The following is a 5743-nucleotide window of genomic DNA, read 5'->3' as shown; positions in this document are numbered from 1 at the left end:
GAGCTGCTTCCCTCTGCCACACCCTTCTGCCATGATGTTCTGCCTTGCCTCGCGCCCCTATGGACTAAGGCCTCTGAAACCGTGAGTCCCCAAATTAACTTGTTCTCCTCTACAATTGTGCTGTTTGGGTCTTTAAGTCCCAGCAGCCAAAAAGCTAACTAAAACAAGAACAATTACACTACAGTGAGGTTTAGGCTAAATTAGAAGGAAGCACAGAATACTATGAAAACTTAGAAGGGATTTTAACCCAGGGGCTAACCAAAGAGAAGAGGGGGGCTGTAGGGAAATGGTTCCTTGGAAGTGGACTCATGGAACTGAGTCGGTCCACTTAATCAGTCCTCTGCCTCCTTTAGACTCCAGGACTGGTTTCCACCGGTTGTCCTTCTAATGCTTTGGTACCCATTTCAAATTTGATTGAAATTACTTAACTCCTTTTGGCCCTTGCCAGGCCCCCTGCCCATTGCCTGGGACGTTCCAGAGCTGGGTGAGCCTTCTCCTGATGCTGAGTTCTTTCACCTCTGAGCCTTGGACCTTCACCGCTGCATCATCCTTTTGAGAAGACTGCCCGGCCCAGGTATGTCGCCAGCTAGCCGGTATGTCGCCAGCTAGCCGGGCTGGTGACCTGAGCTGGGTTCACCAGAGCTGGCTACACCAAGGACTAAGAAAATCGCAAAAGAAGCACGAAACACGCAGATTGCTTACAGGAATCAGGGATGGCTCTTGACCTTAACGGTCCATTGGAAAGAGTGAGAGAGCATACCTGAGACCATCCTATTTATTGAGGGGAAGACATTTGAGAAAGTTCAGCCTAAATAAGGCAAGGGATTGGGCTTCCGGGAGTTGCTTGGTGATGTCTTCTGGTCAGCAGATTGACATCTTGGAAGGTCACACCCATCTCAGGTGCTGTGTGGGATCAAAGGCAAAGTGAGCGAAAAGGACACATATGTCTCATGGCCCAGTCAGAGCAGCAATGTAAGTCCAGTCTCCTCGTGTGCTCACACACAGCCCATGGCTGGCTCGTGACACAGGTATGTGGAGAAGCAGACTTTGGGAACTGGGCTGGTACCACTTACTTGTCCTGAGCCAGCCCTCTCCTCCCTGGCCCCACTTCTGGCTTCTCCTCCCAGCTCAGAATCCACATTGAACAACCCCCTCCCTCCTTGTAGCATGCCTGACATCTAAGCTCATCTGAGCTAGGGATATAACCTGCTTATATATTAAATGAACTGAACCTGGTAGAGAGGAATCCAAAAAGAAGTTTATTTTCCCCTCACTATGACTCTTCAAATGGTCTCTGTTGGAAACCCCTAGTCTATTCCTAGATAATATCTCAAGCAGAAATAGTAGCTTTTCTGGTAATTTTAAGTATCATAGCAGACTCATTTTTTGAGTATTAAAAAGTTCAATTTGATTTAAATTAAAACTTCACCTTCTCACCCAATGCTAAGTTTGTCCTCTAATCCCCAGCTTAGGGCAGCCGGCTCTGCTTCCTGCCTTGGGCAAGGGAGACACAGCCTTGTGCTTTCTCTGGGCCTCCCGGCTCCTGCTCGCTCCTCCCCATCCACCTCCTGCCTCTGGATGGGTGGGGGAGGAGGAGAAAGGGGGAAATCTCATTTGACAGCTGCTGGTGTAACTGGGCCTGAGGCTGTCTGCGTGGCAGATGTCCAGATGTTCAAGGAGATTCTCTGAGTCCTTCAAGCCCTGGAATCTCTGACACTGCACACCCCGGCACGGATGATGCGTTCCTTGGCTGGCCACCAGCAACACTGCCCTGGGCTCCTGCTCAGAGGGAATGCCTCCAGACTTCCAGCTTAGCCACAGGTAGAGAAGTCCACCCAATCATAGGGAAACCCGCACCCTTGCCTCACCCACTGAGGAGATGGAGCTTGCTCTCAGGTGGCCGTCTGCTGTCTCCACTCTGCTGTCCCAGGCAGCCCCTGGGGCTGAGATGGACTAAGAACACACCTCATCCCCCGACTGTGAAGAGGGAAGCAGGATGTCACACAGGTGTCCTGGGCTGTGGGACAACTTCCTTCAAAGAAACCCTTTATTCCAAGTCTCTTGAGTTTGTCTAGATTGAAAGGGGTGATGAACTATGGGATCCGGGTCCTATTTGTGGCCACCTTTCAGCTTTGAGCATGAGCCAGAATTCTGAAAATTACCATTTAACAGAGACACACTGGGTGTTTTTTGAGAAGAGGTGCTAGATTGGAACAGTCCAGCCTTGGAGAAGCTTGAGTTTGACTTGCACAGATTCAGGCAATGAGATGCCCTCACTTCTCAGTGAAGCCCACACTGCTGCACTGACTCTGCCACGGGTCCTGCTTCCCCCGCTGGTGGGAGGTGAGCGATAGAATCTGGAGGGAAAGCAGCAGGAGCAGGAGTGAAATGGGAAGGTGTTGGGTGGATTCAGGCAACACCTGCTGCCCACTGAGGGTCATAACAATGCAACGAAGAGAAACAGCCTCACTGACCAGAGCTGGTCACAGTGACAGGCAACCTGAGTGCCACCAGGAAGTAGGACATCAGCAAGTGACACTTACTGCTCCTGTACCTGAGCTTCAGCCTGTGCTGATGGAGGATGTGCCTGCATGAGCTTGCACATATGTGGGGGAAAGAGCTGGAGTGTGTGTCTAAGAGAGTTAAGTGAGCTTCCGAGAATGTTATGAGTGTTCCAAAGAGCGCCCCCCGCCACAAGAAGGAGAACCTCACTGGAAGAGAACTGGGTTCTTTGAGGTGTGATATGTATATGTGAAGGTGTGTGTGGGGGAAGGTAGAGAGGAATCAAGAGAGAGAGAGAAAGGGGAAGAGATGTAAAGAGAAAGAAAAATAAACAGAAGGAAAGAGAAAGAAAGATAAAAAAAGAGAAAGAAAAAGAGAAAGAAAAGGAGAAAAGGAAAGAGAAAGAAAAGAGAAAGGAAAGAGAAAGGCCAGGAGAAAAAGAAAGAAAAAGAGAAAGGAGAGAGAAAAGGAAAGAGAAAGAAAAAGAAACAAGGGGAAAGAAAAAGAGAAAGAACAAAAGAGAAAAAAGAGAAAGAAAAAGAGAAAGTAAGGAGGGAGAAGAGAAAGAGAAAGAAAAAGAAACAGAAAGAAAAAGAGAAAGAGAAAGGTAAAGAGAAAGAAGTGAAAGAGAAAGAGAAAAGAGAAAGGTACAACGTGTGCACGTGTGTGTGTGTGTGTCTGTGTGTGTGTGTGTGTGTCTGTGTGTGTGTGTCTGTGTGTGTGTGTCTGTGTGTGTGTGGGGGGGGGGAGAAAATAATATAAATGCCAGAAAGAGCCAGAAAGCAGGTGGAGCCAGGACTCTGGCCAGAGCAGGTGGCTGGGCGGGGTGGCCTCACAGAGCCAGCAGGTGGCATGGGTGTTAAGGGCCTTACTGTGCCACTCGGGTGGCTTGTCCAGTGGTACAGCTCTTAGCTGTACCTGTTCTTGCCCACCTTCCTGGGGCTCCTACTGTGTCCTGACGAGCATTAACAGAGGGGCTCAGTGCTAATTGCTCTGGGGGGTGTAGAGCGCTTCCAGAGCTGCGCTGGAGTCAGACCCTCACACCCTGCTGCAGAGGATCAGGGCAGAGGCCATGAACCTGGCCATGGGGGCAGGGGTCACTGCTCTAGACTGGGTCCCTCATCTTCTTTGACCTTTAATAATTTCCAAGCCAAGTGTTTTGTTGGAGTGCAGGTCTAGTCCCCAGGGTGGTCCCCAGTGCTACAGTCTCCTGTGGCCCCAACCAGAGGGCCGCCCTGTCATTTCTTGTGCAGCCCCCAGTCAAACACCCTGCGGCACCTTGGCCTCCCCTCCCCCACCTGCCCCACTTGGGTGGGGTTCCTCTTTAGTCAGCGGGGTCTGCCTTCCCACCCGGCCACATACCTGGCAGATAGGTCCCCTCTGTCCCATGAAGACTCCTGGAATGAAGAAATGGAGGATAATGAAGGGGCAAGGCAGAGCTTTGGGGTCAGGAAGCCTGGGTGTGATCTCAGTGTTACCATTTCCTCTGGGGCAAGTCACCAACCTTCTCTGAGTCCAGTTTCCACTTAGCCCCATGGTGATCCTAAGGCTGGAATAAAGTGACTGTGAAGTAAATGATCAAATGTCTAAGACAAGGTGTTAAAAATCTCAGAAAATCATATCTGCAAGCTGAGAAACTTGGGCAAATTATTTTCGACGTCCTTGTACAGCATCTCAGTGTTTTATAACCTTCCCAGAAGATCAGAATGACCTGGTACCCCTGTTAGAAAACCCAGGCTGCTTGTCCTGGTCAGAATGTCCAGGGGAAGCGTGACAGCTAGCTAGCAGGTGTCCAGAGTGGCCACAGCAGCGGTGGAGTTGGGGGAGCCTCGCTCCAGGACGCTGCCCTGCTCAGATGGAAGGAATCCAGCAGAAAAGGAGAGAGGGAGGAGTGGAGGGTGACATGGAAACAGAGCAGGTTCCATAATCCGCAAGGGGAGGACCGCAGGCTTACTTGTCAAACGCTGGGCGTTATGGTTGTCACTATTGGTCCTGGCTGAGTCTTTGCACGAGGCCCTTCTCCCTGTCACTCCTGTCTTGAAGATTATCACTCCTACTCTGTAGCAGCTGCCCTTGTGGCAGGAAGTCAGGGCACATGACGACAAGGAAGTGTACAGAATTGCCCTCTAGCAGCAGCTGTGACTCTGGGGACTGTCGGATGAGTGGCACATCCTTTGGGCAAGGCGGGCTTTGGCTGGATACAGAGGGTAGCTCGCTCTGCCCTCTCTGTCCCTTGTGGGCAGAGAGCCTGTCACTGCTCTGGAATGCAAGAGTTGGCCAGCGCAGGCAGAAGTCATGTTGCTCTCTACTCACTCTTAGGGAAGGGGACTCCTATTTTGTTTTCTGATCACTTCTCTGGCAGAGCGTGGCTGGATAGTTTTATTTGCTCTTCCTGAGAATCCTGGGATTGGGAATGATTGTTTTCCATCTGCAGGCCTGGCTGCCACAATTTCTGCACATATTTCTGGCTGCCTTTTTCTTGTCTGTCTGAGCAATGATAAGTGAAGGTCTCTGGGATGGTGGAACTACATGACGGAAGGATCCTGGCACGAGACCCTCCTGGCTTGCATGGGTTTTCGACCCATGATGAGAAATGCACCACTAACATAGGGGTGTTAGTGTGGTGAACACGTCCCTGGAGATTGGCAATTCTGCAGTGCTGACCTATGTCCAGTTCATCTCTGCAGCTCCTCCAGTTATAGGCAGTGTCTGGCAATGAGTGGGTGTAAATGAAAACACTCTAGGTTGAGGTAGGCAAGGAGTCATGAACCCTTGGCTGTGAAATCAGGGCGGATGATCTGATTTCAGATAAAATAGTATAATGTTGAAAACACAGGTTTGAAGCCAGATATTCTTGGGTTCAAGTTGCCTCTTTCCTACTTGCTAGCTGGAGAATTTTACTACCTCTGTGAGTCTCAGTCTCCACACCTGTAAAATGGACCTGAAATCTCCTACTTGCTACGATTGTGTCGAGGATTAAAGGAGATGACATTTTTTGACAAAGCTGTAGGGCTTTCACAAGGTTGTTTAAATGCAACCAGTAGCTTGATCCCACCTCTGATAATCCCTGAATCCATGCATAAATTTTTCTTTTTCTAGTGGGATGTATATAAACACAAACTTATTGAACCTTTTTTATGCCCAGAGAAGAACTTGTTATATGGATGCAGAGATTTCTCCTGAGTATGGAGGCTAGAAGACAGACCTTTGGGGGGGTCACTTTTCACCCCTCTGGCCTGTC

At 49.8% G+C, this 5743-nt stretch overlaps 1 long non-coding RNA gene across 1 annotated transcript; it reads right to left on the bottom strand.

The window, feature by feature from the left end:
* Positions 1-696: 696 nt before the first annotated feature.
* LOC308631574 lies at positions 697-4646 on the bottom strand. Its single transcript, XR_014018257.1, has 4 exons — positions 4457-4646; positions 3865-3899; positions 1869-1977; positions 697-903 (listed from the first exon to the last, which is right to left on the bottom strand). It is a non-coding gene; the product is annotated as an uncharacterized lncRNA (long non-coding RNA).
* Between the last annotated feature and the right edge of the window lie 1097 nt (positions 4647-5743).

Source organism: Spermophilus citellus (assembly GCF_964194105.1).
Source record: "Spermophilus citellus genome assembly, chromosome: 2".
Lineage (NCBI taxonomy): Eukaryota > Metazoa > Chordata > Mammalia > Rodentia > Sciuridae > Spermophilus > Spermophilus citellus.
Note: the sequence above shows the minus strand (reverse complement) of the source record. Positions and strands in the feature narration are given on the sequence as shown.